At 38.7% G+C, this 23,084-nt stretch overlaps 1 long non-coding RNA gene across 1 annotated transcript in view; it reads left to right on the top strand.

Annotated features, from left to right (window-relative positions):
• The first annotated feature begins 2,396 nt into the window (after positions 1-2,396).
• The window catches only part of LOC119791938, a 39,574-nt gene continuing 18,886 nt past the window's right edge, over positions 2,397-23,084 (top strand). The window contains exon 1 of the long non-coding RNA XR_005281915.1: positions 2,397-2,520. This is a non-coding gene — a long non-coding RNA (uncharacterized LOC119791938). The remainder of the gene's footprint in view (positions 2,521-23,084) is intronic.

A 23,084-nucleotide genomic window follows, 5' to 3' on the forward strand; every position in this document is an offset into this window, starting at 1 on the left:
CCCATTTACAATCAGGGGGGGATTTACCATTAGGCAACATTAGGCAGTTGCCTAGGGCCCCAAGTTCCTGGGGGCCCCATAAAACTCTGTTTACATGTATGGTTAATACAACTATTCCTTATTTGTGCACATTAATTATGTTTTTGATAAAAATCCTTTTGCTAAAATGCCATCAGAACGCTTAGAATATTAAGTTTGTTTTAGGACTGGGTTATTTACTTTTGCCGTCACCTTTTTGGAAACACAGAAAGGAGCAATCAGCTAAGTGAGCTTAGTGCTTGGAAAAAATCTTTCATTACTTTAGAGACAGCATGAAAAGTCAGCTAAGTACAAAACATAGAGAGGAAAACGAGAAGAAAAGGGACAAGAAGAGAGGGACACAACCTAGAACAGATAATGGATGTCTGTTCTATTAACATTTCTCTATCTGTATAATGGATCTGTTTTATGTGTTTTCTTCTCAATTCAGAGGGCCCCCTGCCTGTCTTTGCCTAGGGCCCGGAATTTCCTAAATCCGCCCCTGTTTACAATTCCAGATTGACGTTAAACATAGACTTAGACTCAACTTTATTTCTACGTTGGGATTACTCCTTCAGGGAAATTCTATTCGATTCAATTCAGTTTATTTCTATAGCGCCAAATTCACAACACATGTCATCTCAAGGCACTTTACAGTTCAACCAGATCATACAGTCAAATTGATACAAAGTTTTCTATCTAAGGAAAACCAGTTGATTGCATTGACTCATTGACTCAAATACAATCCCCCACACTAAGCATGCTTGTAGCGACAGTGGAGAGGAAAAACTCCCTTTTAACAGGAAGAAACCTCCAGCAGAACCAGGCTCAGTGTGAGCGGCCATCTGCCGAGGCCGACTGGGGTTCAAGGAGACAGAAGCAGAGATACAAAATGCAGCTGTAAAAGGCGGCCCCGTCCAGGAAACACGCAGCCAGGCAGACGAGCTCCAAGGCAGCTCCCATGCCAGAGGACGAAGAGAGCACATCCACTCAGTCACGGTCAGAGAAACAGGACCAGACTGGAAAACAGGCCGATCTCCAACATCTATAAACAAGGGTGTTGATGGCAGCAGCACAGCTGATGTTTCTCTCCAGGATGGCGTCACAGCCAAACAGGAACAGACGAGGCAAAGCTACTCTGAGGAAAAGCAGAGAGAGCAGAAGCTTAGAGATTGAACTAACAGATTCTGCAGAATAGGAGAACAGAGAGAGAATGAAGCAGAATGATGAAAAAGGGGTCCCTATGTCCTCCAAAAGTCTAAGCCTATAGCAGCATAACTATAGAGATAGCTCAGGATAACCTGAGCCACTCTAACTAGAAGCTTTATCAAAAAGGAAAGTTTTAAGCCTAGCCTTAAAAGTAGACAGGGTGTCTGCCTCACGGACTAAAACTGGTAGTTGGTTCCACAGGAGAGGAGCCTGAGAACTAAAAGATCTGCCTCCCATTCTACTTTTAGAAATTCTAGGAACCACTAGTAAACCTGCAGATTGAGAGCGAAGTGCTCTGTTAGGAACATAAGGAACAATCAGATCTCTGATATCAGATGGAGCTTGGCCATTTAAGGCTTTATATGTGAGAAGGAGGATTTTAAATTCTGGTTCCAGTAGCGTATATAGAGTACAAAGCGTTAGAGCAAGATGCCATAAAAGATAAAAATATGACAGACAATATATAAAAAAGGTATATCGTACAAAAAAGCATAAAATAAGAAAAAAGTTGTAATGTCCAGGAATATGTTTCCCTTAGATATAAAGATATATAGAGCTAACGGAAGACTGCATAGTGGTTGACTTAGGTTATTGCACTTGTTCTGCAGAGATGTATTGACCTTATAAATAAGTTTGAAGACTAGTCAATAAAGGCACCTAAAACAAGAACATATGTGTAAGTTTGATTTAGTCCACTAGGGGGTGGTAGTACACTGCTATTGTTATTACTCTGAAACAGTTGGATTTAATAATGGCTTTTAAATTAAATTTGTTCAATAAATGGGATAATAATGTTGTTTGGTTGGCTTTCTAGTTGCTCCCTAATTACACTCAGCAAATTATTTTATGTCAATTTGCAGATCAATGTTAATAGAAAAGTGATTAATTACAGAACAAAAAGTTGTTTCCATTTTGTCCTTTTTGAGGATATCTAATTAAATATTATGTTAAATTTTCCGTGATGAACCAATAAAGTGACGCTCATCTTTGGAGCAGCCTCTGCTGTAGCTGCAGCGCTGCAGCAGGAGCTGGAAGAGAAACTGTCTTTATTCTTTATTAGGATGGAAAAGATGTCAGAAGCTCCGGAGAAACGGAGCTTTACGCGCTGAGGAGGTGGGATAGCAGTAAGGCTGCAGCACCACAGTGAAATTTGCAGTCACCAGGGCGGTGGTGGTGACAGAGCAAAGGAAGAAAGGAGAGAGGGAGAGGGGAGCAGATACTTGGGAACACATCAGAGCAGGACAGACAGTTGAGTGTGAGGCGCTCAGCCGGCGAAGGACGCGGAGCAGGAAGGTAGGACAGGAGCCCATCATCCAGCTGAGCTTCATTTAGGAAAAGTTAGAAAATCCATTTTTCATTTACTGCAACATTTACTGTCTGTTTGAACCTGCTGTAATTCGTGACTTTTAATTAGATATTTTCTATTTCTATTTACCTTTATTTGAGTTTGGAACATTTATAATAATTTTCTAACAGTTAATAGACAATCTAAGGTGATTTAGGTCCGAAAACAAAGAGTGTTTGGATTCTTGTTAAATATGATGTTGCTTCAGGGTCATTTTGTGTAGTTTGCATAATGATCGTTTGACATTACAGTTTGCTTCAGATCCGTTTCAATGTTGAGATGGTGCGTCTGCAGAGGTGTCAGGTGGACGCTGTGATCTCAGGTAGCCAGGTGCTCAGCTATGGTGGCCCAAGAGTGCCACAATCCAGTTAAAAAGTTGTAAAGTAATTTGAAAAGACGATGATTTGACTTAAAGTTTATATTCAGGTCAATTTAATTGATTTGTAATACATTTTACACAAAAACGAAAAAAGAGCATCCTCTTTAGGCACTTTGCTATAGGAGTAAATCCTATCCACTGATATATAATAAGGTTATGATAATAAAATTCTAAACTTGATATCAATATAACTATTTGATACACAAGGGGTAATTCATTAAAAATCAGTGGGGTCTGTACGGAAGAGGATTAGGGCCACTGGAAAAAAAAAAGAGTTAACTGATTTTTTTTTTTTCAGTATAGTATGGGACAAAAGTCAGAATTCTGACTTTAATGTCAGAATTCTGACTTTAATCTCAGAATTCTAACTTTTTTTCTCAGAATTCTGACTTTTTTTAACCCTTTATAGGGCACTCATTGAAAAACTTTGAAATGTTAAATTTCCATCTCAGGGTGTCATTGTGGTATATATCAATAATAATAATCTGTAATTACATTATTAAAAAAATTTCATTTTCATGCTGAAAATCACAGGAAACGAAGTGATCATATATGGTAACTTGCCCCGTTCTGGTAAAAAAAAATCTAAAAAGAACACAAGATAGAATTTGTTGAAAAAACATGAAATAGTTTAATAAACATTTGTTTAGACCATTTAATAACATTATGAAACCACTTTAACAAGATAATACTTCATAGAAAACATCTAAAATCATGACAGAATATTTTAAATATAGAGTATAATGTAACATTTCATAACAATACAATATAATAATAGGAAAATAGAACAATGGATGGATGTTGCAGTGCCTTACTGCTTTCTCATCATAAATAGAACTTTATCATTTTGCAGTATTTTAGAACCTTCAGTGTCTTAGTGCTTTTTCAACATAAATAAAACTTTAAAATTTTACAGTATTTTAGAACATTCAGTGGCTTAGTGCCTTTTCAACATAGATAAAACTTTATTATTTCACAGTATTTTAGAACATAAATTTATGTTGAGAAGGCAGTAAGGCACTGAATGTTCCAAAATACTGTGAAATAAAGTTCTTTCACAGTATTTTAGAACGTTCAGTGCCTTACTGCCTTCTAAATATCTATTGACTATCTTTATTTAGGGTTGTGGTACTCAGCAAAGCAGTTGCGTGTTGCATTTAGGCAGAGATGGACCTTGCAAACCCCGCAGAAAACATTGGACCTTGCAATGTTGTCTTTCCTGCTGCAGTACTTGCATGTTTGGCGATGAGTGTAGACAGGAACGTGGAACACGGAGTGGTCGAAACGCACAGCCTCAGTGGGGTTGGAGCAGCGATGTCCTCGGACTGGCTTGGGAACATCAAAGGCAGCTCTCAGACTGTCAGAGCTTCTTCCTGAGCGAACTACAGACAGCCTTTGGTTAGAGGCATGCTTGAACACCTCGATCCGGAAGCTTTTCAGAGACTGGCTGTCCAGTTTCAGTTCCTTGCAGTCCCGCCTGTACATCAGCCAGGCATTTGAGATGGCCAGATCAATAGTGTATGCAAACAGAGTATATACCACCTCTTGGACTTCATGGGGGTGCGGTACAGGTGCACCAACATGTCGCTCTTGTCAATCCCCCCCATGTTGGAATTGTAGCTTTTGATGACTGCAGGACAGCTCACAGGTTCCTTCTTTTTGGATTCACTGGAGAACCTAAAACACGATTTTGTTTTATTGATCACCATTAGTGAAATTTGGTGTTGTAACAGCTCCATAAAAAGTGTAAAAATATAAATGAATGGAGGAAAATAAATGGCTAAGTAAAAAAAAAAAATATAAAGGCAGCACTGACATCTACAGGAACAACACAATCAGACAAAACTAAAATAAACAATACCTGTAGACAGATGACAGAGGTTCCACTCCCATGTCTGTCGAAAGCAGAGTGACAACTTTATTGTCCTTCCACCTGAGGACCAGGATCCCATCATCACTGACAACGGAGTGACAGGTCCCACGAGGGACACCTTTTTTCTCCATCTCTGTGATGGACTTTAGGGGAGGATGTCCAATTCTGTTGTCCCTTGCAGTTCCTGTGTATCTGAACACATAAATATGGAATGGATGAATAATGGATCCAATGTAAGTGGGTTACATATCCAGCAGTAAAGTGCAACATAAATGTAATCATTCATTCACTCACTCACAGAAAGTAATTGTTACCTGCAGTTCTGAGTTTTGAGGTACCGGACTAGCTCCAAGCTGGTGAAAAAGTTGTCAGCGAAGATGGCTGTTGTGGTGGAGGATGACATGGTACTGGCCAGGACAGAGACAATCTGGCTGGTGGCGCCCAAGGCTCTTTGTTCAGGTGTCAGGGGGACACCATGGGCCTCCAGCGTAGTCTTGCCCTGGTATAGGACCATGTCATGGATAAATCCATCCTCGGAGGCCCTGGCAAACAACTTAAACCCCCACTTGTCAGGCTTGTTTTTAATATACTGCCTCAAGTTCCCAGCTGTCTTCCCTTTGAAGGCAACCATCACCTCATCCACTGACTGCTTCGGGGTCTGCTCCTCACTTCTGAAGGCACTGCAGAGGAAGGTGAACAATGGCCGGACCTTGAAGAAGCGGTCAGTGGTGCCAGGGATAAGGGTGTTGTCATTGAAGTGGATCATCCTTCTGAGCAGCCTGAACCTCTTTGATGACATGATGTTGGCAATCTGAGGAACCCTGGTGTCCATGGCCCAGTAGTCATCTATAGATGGCAGTTCTACCATGCCCATGTAGATGAGAATTCCTACAAATTTCATCATCTCATCCTCATTGGTGGTGAAGGTGGTGTTAATGTCCTTTTGACTGGCGTACAGGTTGGTGTGATAAGTTATGTGGCTAATGAATTGTGGGGTAAAGTATCTTAAAAAGTACACAAAAGGTTTCCCAATAAAGTTGGGAGCAGAGTGCTGGTACTCAGGCAGAGGTGAATTTCTTAATTTGGTTTTCCTCCAGGTGGTGGGTCTGGGTTTGGGTTTAGTGGGACCCTTAGCTTGCGGTATAACCTGCTCATCTTGATCTTCATTTTCATCCTCATCTTCCCCATCCTGAAGCACCTCCACTGCAGGCTGCACATGTCTCCTCTTGGCAGGAGGACTCATCTCACTTGTGGTGGGAGTGTCCAGGTTGTGGCTGACTGGAATGACTGTATGATCTGGTTGAACTGTAAAGTGCCTTGAGATGACATGTGTTGTGAATTTGGCGCTATATAAATAAACTGAATTGAAATTGAATGTAATCAGGATCGACCTCCACATCATCTTCCTCATCCTCTTCGTCATCGCTGATGGCAGGGTTGGCTGGAACAATCACAACCACCTTCCTCTTTCCATAAAACATGTTTGTTGAAATCTGCAACAGAAAAATATTATAATTATTGTATATTTTTATTACTGCTACTGTCATTATGTGGATAATAATATGCCATATACTTGAAAAGCACTAAAACTAGTCATAATATCACTTATTCAATATAAACAATTAATAATAGAAATAATAATACTATTAAGACATAAAATAACAGTTAAGTGATACAAAATATAATACAAAAACATCCAAAATCACTTATTTTCACCATTTTTAGCTATATAATCTTTAGAAGTGAGATATATATGTGAATAAATCATTATAAAAGCTTCTAAAAGCATCAGATAAGATTCTAATGTATTATTTGTTGGTTATAATGCGTGTTTGGTAAACAGAAACTCAAAAATGTGGCTTAGAAACAAAGAACATATGAGTTAAAGTAGGCGAAACTGATGCAGGTCTGTTTTTACTTGTTTTGGGCATATGCACATATATGTGCTCCCTGTTTTTCATGCTATGATTTCGCCAATTTCCAAAAGTCTCACGAAAAAAACATGTATGTCATCATTTAGTACAACTTCTCAACCGTGTAATGTGAAAGTTTAATAAACTTACCATGGTTAGTTTTGGAGAGCCGAGTGAAAACGCTAGAGAAATCAAGCCCCGAAGTGGTGATTTCCTGCTCCCGGGAAAACACTGACGTTTCGCGCGTCACAGACACGCGCTGATTGGTCGAACGGCGCAATGGCGCGAACCGTAACAAGCTTAGTCCCTGCTGATTGGCTGGGCCAAATCACGTGACTCCACAAGTATGCGCGAGGCCGCAGTGACGTCATTTAGAAGGTCTCCGGAAGTGCTCAAATATGGTAACTTGCCCGATAAAGGGTTAATTGTCAGAATTCAGTCAGAATTCTGGGATTAAAGTCAGAATTCTGAGAAAAAAGTCAGAATTCTAACTTTAATCTCAGAATTCTGACTTTTTCCCATGTTAAACTGAAATAAAATTTAAAAATCAGTTTACTTTTTTTTTTTTTTTCAGTGGCCCTAATCCTCTTCCATAGGTCTGAATAAAGAAAATCAACCAGTAAAGGTCTGGAGACATTTTTATTTATAATCTGTTACTTTAAACAGAATTTAACTGAAATAAAATTAGATAATTATGCATCCATGTTTTTCATTGAATTTTTAAATAAAAAGATAGAAAAAAATAGAAAATTTTTCCATTTAAAATTTTTAATTGTTATTTGAAGTAGAGAACAATCGTTCCGTTTGGTAAATAGACAATTTCCTGACTCTGTCTTAATGCTGGCAGTGGGCTTTAGGCTGCCCTGCAAGGCTTTAAACCTGGGTTTAAATGGAGACTAAGCCATTCTAAAGCACATATCAAGGTGCTCATTTTGAGCCTGGATCCAGATTTATTGTTGATTCTATTCATGGTGGAGAATCCTGCTTCACAGCAGCAGGTTGAGCCAAACATCCTCTAAATGTGCAGGGTCATCTTTGAGCACGCCATTTCACTTTTCTTTCACCAGTTCACCGCAGTTCTTCCAGCAGTCCACACTTTCTCTGCTCTTTTTCTCATGGTCTTCTCCTTCTTTCCCATCGCCCAGCTTGCCACAGGTTTGCCTGCTGTGTCTAAAAGTAGCAGCAGCAGCAACCCAGACTGACAGCTCATTGGCTCATTTGGATCACATGCAGCCTGGAGCCGGACGCTCCGGAAGGCTTTACCGTATTAACAGGAGAAGCAGCGCTAGTGACGTCAGACACTACTAATCCGTGACCATTTTTCGTTACTATAAGGTTAATAAATGCTAAATAATTAAAGGCAAAAACGTATATTTAATAACAATAAAAACTCAGCTTTTCCAATTTCAGGTGCTTTCTCAACAGGATCATAGATTTAATTAGTTCAATAAAGTTTCAAATAAATGTTAAATAAATATAACATAATTTAACAATGTTTTGAAGTTGTTTGAGGTAACATTTTTAAAGTGAAAATAATATATAAATATATAAAAGCAAAAATATATGTAAAATATACTTGTATTTTACCATGCCAAATTAGAGATGTATTGGGCTACAGCATTTCAATATCAATACAATTGAAAGAGGATATAATTAATTAATGTATTTATAGTGATTGTAAAAAAAAAAAAAAAATTATACTAAAATATTTATTTTCCCAAACTTTGTTTATTTGATGTCTTGGTTTATGTTTTTGTATAAAATTATCTGAGGTAGCCAAGTGCCAGAGCTAATGAATGAAAATGTCTTATTATATATTTCAGATACTGATTTTATACAAATAAAACTGATGATATATTTAATTAGCAAGTAAATAATGATAAATATAGAATTATCTAATAGTCAACTGCAAAGGCACAGTGATTTAGCTCCATTTATTTATTAAAATTCAAGATCTGTTAGGGTTCAATATGGTAATTTAACATATTTTAGATTTCTCTGCGTTGACTTCCACCATCATATTACCTCTAAACTGTCTCCTGAGCTTGGTAATAATGAACATTTCTGAGTGGGTCAACTGCAGACAATCACTTCTATCCGTTGCAATGTTAGGGCCAGCTAATGAAATTATGATGTGCTGTGAAAAAAATCAAAATATTAGGGGAGCACGATATAATCGGCCCCCTATCGGTATCGGCCTTAAAACTGAATATCGGACATCGGCCACCCCACCGATATTTAACCCGATATTTGATCAGCTTCTGAGTTTCTAAAGTCTAAAAAAAAAAAAAAGAAATACTTCTTCTTCTTCTTCCTCAAAAACTTCTTTTTTACAGACTTAAAAACTTCTAAAGACGAGGGAAAAAATATTGATACATTAAAATATCCCAATATCTTCATATGCTGATATATTGCCATTTAAAAACACCATATCAATCTCTTTTACTAATGAAATATTGCTATATGTCATCGTTATGCTACGAAATCCCCCGAAAATTCACAAAATTTTGCCAAATTTTTATATGTTGATATATTGACGCGGTATCGATCTATTTTACTAACAAAATCTCACAAGAATTTGCAAAATATCACGAGAGTTTGTAACAGAACGATGAAATTTCACGAGATTTTGAAAGTAAAATAGATCGATACCGCGTTTTTAAAAATCTATTTGATATCAGCATATGAAAATATATTTGAGTATATTATTTTTCAAAGTGTCAGAAATGGATAACAAAACTGCTATTTTCTATGACTACTTATTTTTGTCCAGCTTTAACATCAGTATCGATATCGGTTATCGGCTACATGAGTTTTAAAATATCGGCATATCGGATATCGGCCAAAATCCCAATATCGTGCATCCCTACTAAATATTATATATATTTTTTAAATGTGCCTCTCTCAACTAGGGCTGCATACAGCTTACATTGGTATATAAGTCAATTAAAATCAATGTATTTTTTATAAAGTATTACAAGAATTAGATTTTTGATAACCAAATGTAAAATTGTTTGTTTATTTGTTTATGTGTGTATCTTTATTTTAATATTTCATGAAATATTTAAGGACTTTTTTTTTATTACTTAGGTGGTGGTGGTGCTTTTAGGACTCCATACTTGTGCGTAGTGCTTTGAGCTCCCACTAATTTATTCATGTGTCACCTGAACGCAGCATCAGCCGAACGCCTGGTTGAAGGAGAATACTACACCTCAATCATTTCATTGTTGACGTCGTTTAGAATTGCAACATGTGTTTCAGTTTAAAAAATGCAGTGTTTTATATTTTTATCTGAATTTATTCACTGCTATACAACTAAGATTGAATATTATATTTCACATTTGATCTATTCAAAGATATAAAAATTATTGTTTTCATTTATGTGTTTCATTTTAATGGTTTAAGAACCTCAACATGTTCTGTAGTTTGCACAAGAAGGGAGGGTATATAAATTCCTTTTACTCAAGAATCTTCTGGTTTAAACATAAGTCTGCCTTCTGTATAGATGAATTCTTTCCAGTTCAGCGGTTTTAGGACATAAACTACACAATAACCTTTGAAGTAAGATGCTGCCTACAGACAGAGGCAGACGGTGTACTACATCAATAAAACAGCATCAACATTTCAGAGCTGGAGAAGTTATTGCAAACAGCATTAAAAGCTGCTTTGTTTCTCATTTGTCATAAAGAAATGACCCCAAATTTATTCTACATTCATCCTCTGAGAATATTTACATGAAGGGAAAAGGATCCCCCGCATTCTGTTCATTATAATAAAAGATATAGACATGTTTTATAATGTTGATAATTCTTTATGATAGCAATCTTAACCATTTCTGTTACCAATAATTATTTTTGTGCTGGCGATGTGTCATAGTTCTTTTATTAAAAGAAATGAAGATTATAGAATTTCAAGCCGTTTACTAAGAGCAAAGTGCATCAGTGTCATAACAGGCCCACATGCATTATATATAATTTCACAGTGATCTTTGTCATTACTGCACCTGGAGGCCGTATAAAACAGACAATTCTGAGCCTGACCTAACCTGACTCCGCCTGATGCATTTGCTCCGCATATCCATCTGGAAACCTTCCGTTGAAGTAATTTTGGGAAGGGGCGAAAATACTGGTTAGCCGATTGGCCTATGTTGGTGATAGACGGGCCAAATAAACCAATCAGATCAACGAAGCATATGACGTACTAACAGAGCGACGACGAAGAGGAGCCGATTGATAGATCAAACTCTTGCCGAAACCAGTTGGGAGAAGAGCAAAAACATCTTTTCCTCTGAGAAAAGCCTCCAGAGCAGTGTTTTGCTCTTCTTTCAGTGAAGAAATACTCGCTCGATACTTGCTCGATAGCCACGCTAACGCTAGTTTCACCGGCTGAAGCCGCCATGTTCTTTAGACCAGAGGTCTTCAACAGGGGGTCCGTGACCCCTAGGGGGTCCGCAGAGGTAGGCTACTGCATGGGGGTCGCGAAGTTTTGGTTAATTAGACTTATATTCCCCCCTGCAATATTTTCCACTAATTGAAATGTCTTTAAATCCACATTAACATGAATTCAACACACTGTAGTAAACAGATAAATGAAAGCAGAAGATGTCTTTCAGTCATCAATGCGTTTCTGAGTAAAAATAAGTCAAATATCTGAAAAAAAGTGGAAATTAGAAGATTATATTAAATTTTTTTTGTTATTGTTGTTCCAGTAAGTTTAATAGTAAGAACAGAAACATAGACTCTAGATTTTTTTAGTTCTTCAAAAAGTCAGAGAAAGAATATCAAGATTTGACGCATAAAATATCTAAAAACATGACTTATATTTTTAGATAGTCTTCAACATAAATGACAAAGGAACCAGAGAAAAGAGGTCAAACAGGTATAGGACAGCTGTAACCTAAACCTTTTTTTTTATATTACCCCTGCAATTTTTTCCACTAATTGAAATATCTTCAAATCCACATTAACATGAATTCAACACACTGTAGTAAACAGATAAATGAAGGCAGAAGATGTCTTTCAGTCATCAATGCAGATCTGCGTTTCTGAGTAAAAATAAGTCAAATATCTGAAAAAAAGTGGAAATTAGAAGATTATATTAAATTTTTTTTGTTATTGTTGTTCCAGTAAGTTTAATAGTAAGAACAGAAACATAGACTCTAGATTTTTTTAGTTCTTCAAAAAGTCAGAGAAAGAATATCAAGATTTGACGCATAAAATATCTAAAAACATGACTTATATTTTTAGATAGTCTTCAACATAAATGACAAAGGAACCAGAGAAAAGAGGTCAAACAGGTATAGGACAGCTGTAACCTAAACCTTTTTTTTTATATTACCCCTGCAATTTTTTCCACTAATTGAAATATCTTCAAATCCACATTAACATGAATTCAACACACTGTAGTAAACAGATAAATGAAGGCAGAAGATGTCTTTCAGTCATCAATGCAGATCTGCGTTTCTGAGTAAAAATAAGTCAAATATCTGAAAAAAAGTGGAAATTAGAAGATTATATTAAAAATGTTTTGTTATTGCTGTTCCAATAAGTTTAATAGTAAGAACAGAAACATAGACTCTAGATTTTTTTAGTTCTTCAAAAAGTCAGAGAAAGAATATCAAGATTTGATGCATAAAATATCTAAAAACATGACTTATATTTTTAGATAGTCTTCAACATAAATGACAAATGAACCAGAGAAAAGAGGTCAAACAGGTATAGGATAGCTGTAACCTAAACCTTTTTTTTAATATTCCCCCTGCAATTTTTTCCACTAATTGAAATATCTTCAAATCCACATTAACATGAATTCAACACACTGTAGTAAACAAATAAATGGAGGCAGAAGATGTCTTTCAGTCATCAATGCTCACATTCAGCGACACACAGGAGCTCTTTCAAGCTGGACACCGTTTCATTCACAACACCTGTCCCATCAACCAGGAATCAGAATCAGAAATACTTTACTAATCCCAGGGAGAAACTACTTTAGTCACATTACTCCATCTGAAATAGAGCGACTATAGAACCAGTTTAATATAACAGAGTTTCATACAATATATAAAATTAGGGGTCCCCGCTCCATCTCGCCATCAGTTTGGGGGTCCTTAGCCTGGAAAACGTTGAAGACCCCTGCTATAGACTGAACTGTCGCGCTTCTCGTTGCGTCACACCTCAACCCGCCTCAAAGCCAACGCTGATTGGACGTTCGTTTGGTGAACGGCTCCAAATTTTCTTTAACGGAGAGTCTCCAGACTGATCTGCGATATAAACCTTGAAAGCTTGCAAGATCGGGATGGTCTCACGAGGCTAAGCCTGACACTTTTCCAGCGATAATTTGTTATTAAGCCGAGCATTCACTGTACGATTTTTTTCAATCGTTGCACGCAGCTACAGCTCACACTGTACGATGAAACCGCAGGGTTTAAAAGTTCACAGCTCACGATGTTTGTTCTCACACTGTGCGACCCGACGCTCTGATGCGTTCTACCTGCTCACAGTGTACGTCTAAAAAGAACGTCAGACTCAGCTTCCCAGTGAGATGGCGTTACTCAGACTCATCTATCTGGAAGCCAAACGAGTAGAAGAGAAAAAGATGAAAGTGTCGATGCCTCCTATTAAATATGGTCACTAATGTAGAGTATTTGGACAAAGACATGGCTGAGCAAACGTGGCTACTACGGTCTGTCAATTTTACAGAAAGAACTCCATTTCACTACTTTCATCTGAGAGGAGGAAGTAGAAGAATCCTTGTTTGCGCACTGAGCGATTTGCCCACAACCACCTTATGACGGCCGACTGAATTTCAGACATGTTTGATTTTCTCCTGACCTCCCGATTCCTGATGGGGAAAAATTCTTGCACGACTGGAGAATCACCCAAATAAGGGCAAAAAGTCGTACAGTGCATCCCCGGCTTTAGCTTTTTTTTTTTTTTTCAATATAATATTTTTTGTAGCTTTTACTGTTTGCATTTTAGAAATACTAACTTTGTTCTCTGGCTGAATTAAGAGCCAGATATAAGTCATGGCTTTAATGTTTAGTGTATTTTGTTTGGAATTAGTGTTCAAAGACAAATAGATCCTTTGTTCTTTTAAGCTAATTACTAAAAATATAACTTAAAATGAAAAATAATTAACCCTCAGACAATTTACATCAAGAAACCCAGAGGAAATAACCTTGTAGCGGCACTCCAGCTCCTTTAGTTTCTTCTGTACCGCATGGAAAAACAGTCTAGATACTAGTATTGAAACGCGAGCAATTCCAGATAATGTTCTTCAACTTGTGATGTTTATTAAAGAAAACAAAAATAAGCGAACATCCACATTCATATAAAATAAATTCGGTCAAAAACTGTGTCTCTTCCAGCATATCTGTTTTCCCCTCAGTCCTTACGTACAGTTCGTAAAAGCAAACAAAAAATACACGTATAAAATTACAGCATGCAGGAAGCCCAAATATATGCATTTCAAATTGCATTTCAATAATCGAGTTCTTAAACTTAAATTATAATCTTAACAACAAACAAAATGATCAATCTTGTATTTTAACCCTTTTTAAAACTTTAAGTGAATTTGTCTCAAATGGGCTCTTACAAACCTAAAATAAACTGTTTTAAAAAATATCTGTTTATATATATATGTCTATAACTCTAAACACCTTTGATTGAGTGTTGCCCTTCAGCTCTGACATTGATATGACGGCTCAATTTATTCTAAATATGAGTGACAGCACCGAGATGTTTGGACAGTTGGTCGGGTTTATTACATGCGGAGGAAGTTCTTCACTTATTGATAATGGTTTTGCTGTAACTCTTCAAATATACAACTTTTGAGCAATTCTTGCAAACGCATTCATACTTCTGAATCTTTACCAGACTTAATAAAATAGTCAGCCTTCTTATTTTGTTTATTTTCTATGTTCCTTATATAATATAAGCAGTACTCGAGTTGAAATGAGGGGGGACGGCATCCCTCTTCTTAAATGACCATCCCCTGCAACGTTTTATTACTGACTGTGTAAAATTTCTACTATATAGTAAAAGTAATGGCAATAATATTGCTCTTTCAACATTTGGTAGTGGCCTGAACAAAATAAATAAAATCAAAGAAGTGTCCTACCATGACTATGAAGCTGATCCCAGTGGGAAATAAGTCCCTAACTCTGTAGGGGCAGTGGTAGCCATGCCAGTTCAGGGTCTGACTGCAGTTCTACTTTAAGGTGCCTCGGTCAAGATCAATGACTGGCGTACGTGACATTGAGCAAACCAGACCATGCATAGAGCTTTATTTTAATATTCTATATCAATGAGGCTATATGCTTACAACTAGACTACTGAATATAAGCGAACTTTACAATAATAAACTAAAGTAAATACGTTTTTTTAAATTTTTTTATTATCTGTTTTGGTTAAAGCTACAGTGTGTAATAATTACAGGGATATACAGTCAGAAATGTAATATATTATACATAACTATGTTATTTATCATCATCTACGAGCTCAGCCTCTTAACCTTAATATTTGCGTTGCCTTAGAATTCATTATTTATAATTACATAGGAGCGGGTCTCGCAGCCATGGAGGCAGACATCTTTGCGCTACGGCAGCGCAGAGCCGACAAACTAGCGATTGCAAGATCGCCAAAACGTCACAACGATGTAGAAAAAATAACGGGTATATTTATTATCTTAAGTCTACATGAAATCTATACCCTACACAGACTAATGAAATACTATCTGTAAAATTATCTATGTAAACAAACCTCATCACTTGAGAAGGTAGGTGATGCGGACGTCGTGGAAGACATTTTGTCCCGTAACGCTCGCCGTACTGTTGGGGGGGAGAAGCGGTGGGGGGGAGATGTTCATGTTGCTGCAGTCTGCAGTCTGACCGCTAGATGTCGCGAAAAGTTACACACTGTAGCTTTAATGCTTAAAGTTAAAGTTTTTTTTTTTAAATGTTAGTTTTGTGATTGAACATTAGTGTCATGTTCGGATTAAGGTGTCTAACCCACATGCAGAACACTCGGAGGCAGAAGAAAAGTTCAAAGATTTATTTACAATAAATGTACAAAGTTTGATCAGATCCTAGAGAGGGCTTGACTGGTCACGAGTGGATTCACTGCTGAGGAGGATAGAGAGATTAGTGGAGGTCCAGGTATTTTGCAGGTTGAGAGTGTTCAGGTCAGTAGCTGTTCAGGAGTGGAGCAGAGCTGCAGAGGGGGGGAACCTTGAGGGTCCAGAGGTTGTCGGCAGGCTGAGGGCAGAGGCGGAGGCAGAGCTTACAGAGTGCAGGCAGATCTCAGATTGAGTTTCCTTCCAGTAATCTTCTGAGAGCGGGCAGGCAGATACTTGATAGAGACAGCTCTCCAGAGTTCTACTGAGAACGAGCAGACAGATCACCGGCAGAGAAACTCTCCAGAGTTTCAGGTAATCAGGCAGGATCAACCTGGGAAGCAGAGAGGAGAAAACGGGATCAGGTTTGGTTCACAAAAGTCAGAGATCACAGACAGGCAGGTTGGCTCAGGCTTGCTAACCGTTACTGGCAAACACTCTGGCACTGGAGTGAAGCCCTCCGCCTCCTTAAGTACAGATCTCCTGATGAGCAGATGGGAGACAGGTGGTGCGGTCGGCTCAGGCTCCAGGAGACCTCCTACGCCCTCTGGTGGAGAAAGTGGACAAACCTCCAGATCCCAACAATTAGGGACTGAATGATTGTAAAATGAGCATTTCAATTTTACCCTTTTACATGAAATACTATGTAGTCCAACCGATTTCCATCAAAGTCTTCAATCGGTATTGCAGCCACTTTGCAGGAGTAACTTTGAAGGAGTGTCAGAGGTCCAGAGCTCAGGTTTGGGAATGAGAATGACACTATACCACCAATATAGTTTCGAGGAAACGATAAAAACAGCTAAAGAAAAGAAGTTTATAACAGGGATGTTCTGATCAGATATAGATTTTTCATCTAAAAAATGAATATGGGAATATATCAGCCAACAAGTAATACTTTAGATAGTAGAAAGCTTATGGAAAACTTTTCTACTATATATATTTTTAAGTTTATGTGATTGTGGAGAATTGGAAAGGGTTTAGTGGTTCTCATACCTGATGTTGCTGACTATTGTCCTCTGTTTCAGGAATATCAGTTCATTAATCCTTTTTTTTTATCATCCTACACTAGTGAATAAGTCATGAAATATGCATGATTCATGCTGATATCATGTCCGGTTTATGTCAATGCTTAAAGCCGCAATATCATTATCGTATTGGGAATGAAAAAGTTGCATCGGGAAACCCCTAGTTTATAAGTATTGGGGAGGACACAGCAAAAGTGATGCACTAAACACAGCATACAAAGAGTGAAACATGGCAGTGGCAGCATCATGTCCTGGGGATTTGTAATAGAGGGAAGCTTTGTTACAGCTGATGTGAATTTAGAGGGAGCAAAACGAGATGATTGTATGTTAGAAGGAGCTGCACATAATCTAATTCATGATTAGATGAGGTGTTGCAGAATTGCACAGTTTCATTAAAAAGAGTTCAGAATAAGAATGAATGTAAAATATTCATTCCCATTGCTCCTCCAATCCTCCTCAGCCTCTGAGGAGATTATGTCACTTCTTCTGTTTCAAAAGATTGCCTTTCAGCTTTTCAATTATAGTTCATTTTGTCCATCTTTGTCCTCACGTCTCTACATTATATTTTAGAAAGATAAGAACTAAAATAATCTCAAGTGGTAATATGTTCACTATAAACTGCTTGAGTTTTCCAGGCTTGGTCTTGGAAGGCATGAATCTGACAGTCAGTTTCTGAGTCTCTGTCAATCTAAATTTATTCAGAATGGAAAAAGGGAGCAGAGAAAAAAATCCTGAAATGTACGGTAGAGCCCATTTTTAAAAGACACCTTGACTGACAGGCTCAAATGAAACCCAGTAAGAGGAATAGGGAAATGAATTGCAGATACAGTAACTCCTCTATGCTGTCATGTGAAGTTTCACAATAGAAGCAGAGCATCATAAGAGGACAGCAGGTAATGCTAAAGAATAGTAAACTTATAGAGAAAAAGGACCTGGAATTTATAGAGGGTAGAAGATTGATAAAAGGTTTGAGGAAGGATCGTATTTTCTACCAAGCTGCTGTCAGAATATTTACTGTAAGCTAAGGAAATGACTAAATGCATCCTTTACAGCAGCATTAATGTTTATTTTAATAACTTTGGTTGGATTTGGCCAAAAGGGAGAGACTGGTTAAAAACTCAGAATTTCAATTTTCATGACAGCTTCTAGGAAAGAGAAGTCACAGCTTGATCTCCATGTCATAGAGGTGTAAAAGTCTGAGCAGGGCGGTGTTCTGCTTCTTTGCCTCCATGGCTTTGATTGAACCCCAGATAGCTAAGGCTAGCAGCCTCTCTGAGCTTATGCAGAAAAGAATCCTAATGTATCACAGACAGTGACGGGACTAATGGCGTTACCTTGTTTTAGTAACGAGTAATCTAACTAATTACTTTGACTGTAACTATAACGCAGTTACCATTGCAGACACCCCGTTACTGCACGTTACTCAGGTCGCACAATTAACCTTTTTTGATGATAGGACTCGTGCGCGCCTTGTCATGAGAGAGGGGAGGATGAGAATGGCTGACGTATAGTGAGATTCCGTCAGTTGGGTAGGTGGGTGTTTCTGCTGGTGGGTGTTAACGTACAGCACACACAGAGAGATGGAGAGGGAGGAGGATCCAGCAGCAAAACGGCGCTTTCCAGATGGAAATACTGGTGTTACATCGAGCTGCGTTTCCCCATCAGATACGGTTTCCCCTGCATCTCCGCACAGCGCAGGCGGCACGATTCACCGCACAAGCGACAGGAAACGCACATGCTTGCTAAAGGCGCGCAACAGTCGCCCTGTGCTCGCGCCACAGGAGAACTATGAAGAGCGTGAACGATCAACTGATATGGAGAAAGGGGGATGGATGGATGGATGAATGGATGGATGGATGGATGGATGGATGGATGGATGGATGGATGGATGGATGGATGGATGGATGGATGGATGGATGGATACTCTGCCTTTTCAACCTGTATTTTTTATGTTAAACATTATTTGATGACCTTTGTGGCAGGGATGGAGATCCATATTTTATGTCACACACAGAGTATAGATCTAGATAGATAGATGATAGATAGATGTTGCAGTATCTATAACAACCCAAAAACACAGGATTTCAGAATTAGACATCCCCAGTTATTAATTTCATATACTCACCAGATCTGAATGCCCTGTTAAAAACCTTCACATCGCTTTTCCCCCATGATGTCATTTACGTTGAGTTGCAATAAATGCTAAACTCTCTGCAGGTTCTTGTCTTTGTCGTCCGCTCTATTTAGCTGGCTTTGGAAACACACGGTGAGGAGGTGGGGGCTGGGTGGTGAGGGTTACGGGGCGAGAAACGCAAAAGTAACGCAATAGTTACTTTTTCTAGTAACTAGTTACTTTTATTGTGGAGTAACTCAGTTAGTAACTCAGTTACTTTTTGGGAGAAGTAACTAGTAACTATAACTAATTACTTTTTCAAAGTAACGTGCCCAACACTGATTACAGATTCCAAAATAAGGGACTATATCTCTAATTACTTCAAAAAATAGTTTTTCCTTCCACAGACTTCAGAAAAACAACATTAGAAAAGAAGCCCTTCATGTTTATCATGTGGGCCAGCCCAAACAGACACCAAAAATACAAATTTTACCCTTTTTGGGACAATTTTTTGGGGTTTTGCGAGAATCTTTTGGTACGGGTCCGGTTCCAGTCTCTTGGTGTGTCTTGCATGCTGTAGTAAATGGAGGGTAAGGAGGGTCAGTTATCTTCTCAAAGAACGACCTCCCGATCAGGAATCTTATATACTTAGACTTAACTTTATTTATCCCTCATTCAGGGAAATTCTGGTACCAGTAGCTTATATAGAATACAAAGAATTAAAGCAAGATGCCATTAAAAATAAAATATGACAGAATATAAAGATTATATATTACCAAAAAAGCATTGAAAAAAAAGTTGTAATGTCCTATAATGTCCTGTTTCCATGATATAGAAATATCTGCACAGTTGAGTGCTAAGGGAAGACTACAAAGTTGTTGACTTGGGTTAATGCACTTGCACTGCAGACATGTACTGACCATATATTTTTATATAATGTCAGGAAACGCGGACAGATGGACCCAGTATTCAAGGAGAGACAGTCAGTAGTAAAGTTCAAAACATTTATTAAATAAAGAAAACTAAAGTGGAGCTGTGGCTCGCGGACACTGCAGGAAGGGGACGGGGCACCGCCCCTTCTAAGACACTCTGGTTTAGCATTTTTAGTCCATACCCCTTAAAAGAGGGGTTCAATCCAGCCAATGGGCTGACAGCTGACGCCGCTCGCGTCACCCAGAGTGTCCCCAGTGCTGCAGCTCCGGAGGAATTGCAGGAAGCCGATCCTGATCAAGGATAAAGATCAGGCAGGAACAGAGCAGGTGGCAGGATCCAGGCTTCCATCAAAAACAGAGAACCCAGGCAGGCTCAGAGTGTGACTGGGACCGGAAGCATGACCAGGCGGTCATGCACAGGAGCAGACAGGATCAGGTGCAGATGAGCAGGCTCAGTGGCAGAGGGTAGCCGAGACAGGACGTGGAACCAGAACTAGATGCAGGAACTTTAAACTGGTCTCCTCCCTGGAGCCAGGCCTACTGGAATAAAAACTGAACCTCCCCACATATAGAGCCAAAAACCCAGAGGACTCCACGGGGGAGGAACAGTGGATGATCAGAAGACGAGACAAACACAAAACCCTCCTTCCACTGGCCGCCAAAATCCAGGACATGAACCAAGGAATCAAACTAACAGACAGGCTAACAGAAAGACAAATAATGATCTGGCACTTAATGCTCAGGCTGAACTGAATATAACCCAGAGGACACAGGTGAGAGGAATAAATTATAATTGAGGCGGGGGGGGGAAACGGCAGGTGAAATAAATGACCAATTAAGGGGGAGGAAACAGGCCAGATCATGACATATATATCTTATGTTAAGATGTTAAGAATCGTGAGGCCATTGTGAACACATCCCACTGTTGAAGCAGAGTCAGAGCATTATGTCCAGACAAGAGATATCTTCTGCTTCTCTGACTTTGCTTCCTGATAAATTAGTCCGACCAGCTCCATCTCTCTACAGTGCTGAGATTTATTGGTTGTACACTGTTAGTTTGAGTAATCAGAAAGGTTAAAACAAGTCAGGCTGATAACCAGGTTGAAGCCCCTGTATTCTTTTTGAATAGCCTTAAATTTCACAATATTGGCAACGTGCTAGAAATTTATCTGAGATTTTGGCCCATTGAGACAGAGGTCCTGCATAATGAGGATATGCTGGTTTTCCACATCCCAGAGGTTGATTATTGCGTTCGGATCTGGGAAGTGTGTAGCCAGTGGAGAACTGTAAACCCGCTTTTTCCCCCCGCTGCTGTGTAATTACAGGAATGGCACTCAATTTGATATTCAGCCACCTATGTCTCTGTGATTCAAAGTTCAATCTGTTGACCGTCCAGAAATGTTGTTTTATATATTTTGGCTCTAACCAGCGGGCATTTGATTTACTCGTACTCTTCGTATTGGGTGTCATCAGAGACTGGGTCTCAGCAGAGACTTCCTTCTCTCCTCACAGCCTGCTCACAGGCCAGCCAAGGGACATAGTCCTCCAGCATGTCCTTCATCGTCCTCTGGGCCTCCTCCAGGTGGGAGACATCCAAAAAAGATGTTCAAGCCACCCCAGCTGACTCCTATACATGTGGAGGAGAAGCGGCTCCTACTCTGCCACCCAATAGATTCTGTATAAGCTGTATAAACTTAAAGTGTGTGAAAAATCTCAGTTGATCAGCAATTTTTGAAAGATTCAAACAAGCCTGTCTGGCACTGACAAATGCCAATTCAAAGCCACTTAAATCCCCTTTCTTCCTCATTCTGACACTCAGTCTGAACTTCAGGAACTCGCCTGCTCAACATCTAAATGCCTAAATGGATGAAACTGCTGCCAAACTATGTTCAACACCTGGTGTTCTTTGGAGCTTGAAATAGCACTGCCGTATTGTCACTGCCTTCTGCTTGTTTCCGTTGAAGCGTCTGAGGCAATATGTTTGATGGATAATCAAGAGATATGGAGACATCCGTGAAATGATAGTCAAGAAGAGTTTTATTTGTGATTCCACTTTGAAAGTCGTAGTCGTTAATCATTATAAAGAGAAAACTCTTGCAGTTTTACCTCCATCCATCTGAAAACTACTCTTATCGTCTTTTGCTTTTCGTATCTACATAACATTCTCCGTATCTCATGATTACGATCAGTGTCTGCTTTTCCAATTTTCACTGCCAGGTCTCTTGTGGTCCAGCTGTGTGGTCATTAAATCAGCCAAGGCACTGAGGCAGAACAGCAGAAAAATGCCTGTAGAGGATGGAGAGGCAGCAAAGATGATTTTGCTCTGCCAGTTGTTATTCAGCAAGGCTTTCAGGTCCTTACAGATGTGAAACTATGTTTTCCTGAATTAATTGTGTTGTACAGATCACTAGCATATTAACTAATCCAAATTTTAATGTGATATCGCTTAAATATTTAATACCTTCATTTTAAATAGTTTATTGTAAACTGATTTACTACTTTGCTAATGTACTACTTTTAATTTCAGATAAAATATTTCGAAATTGAAGAAAATTGCGGATGCTTTTGGAGCTTTTATCACAAAGTAAAATAAGAGAAATTCATGGCCTGGTGTGGTTTTCATGCTGAAATGTTTTTCGCTTCACAAAACAGCCACAGTTTAGTCCCCGTTCTGAAAGATCCTAGCTGTTGGCATCCAGATCTGGAACGGAGAGCAGCAAGCATGCAGGGCAGGATGCTACTGGAGACACTGAATGAAGAGAGAGGTGAAGAGTTGAGCTTCAAAGGTCATCTGTGCTGAAGAGCAGCTGCTAAATGGTGCGTTTTGATCTTTCAACCAGAAGAGACGGTCAACTGTTGGTTGAGTGAAAGACATTATTCCAACAAAGAGGGGGACTAAAGGTTATGGATGAGTCTGCTGAGTTTTAGCATCAACTCTGACACAGTCAACTTATCTCGTGTTGTCTTTGTTCACATTTTAGAGCTTGTCCAAGCTTATTGTGTGCATGACAAACTGACGAAAAGATTATCCATAAAACATGGAAATAGGTGGGAAATCATTAGAAGGGAGAACAATACTGCTGCAGCTTTTCATGCAACTAAACCAGTTTCAGAATTTTAGGTACAAGAGAAGTTAAGATTTTTCTTTTAATGAATTTATTAGCAT

The sequence above is a fragment of the Cyprinodon tularosa genome, unplaced genomic scaffold, assembly GCF_016077235.1.
Source record: "Cyprinodon tularosa strain WSP-4 unplaced genomic scaffold, ASM1607723v1 ctg406, whole genome shotgun sequence".
In the NCBI taxonomy this organism is placed as follows: Eukaryota; Metazoa; Chordata; class Actinopteri; order Cyprinodontiformes; family Cyprinodontidae; genus Cyprinodon; species Cyprinodon tularosa.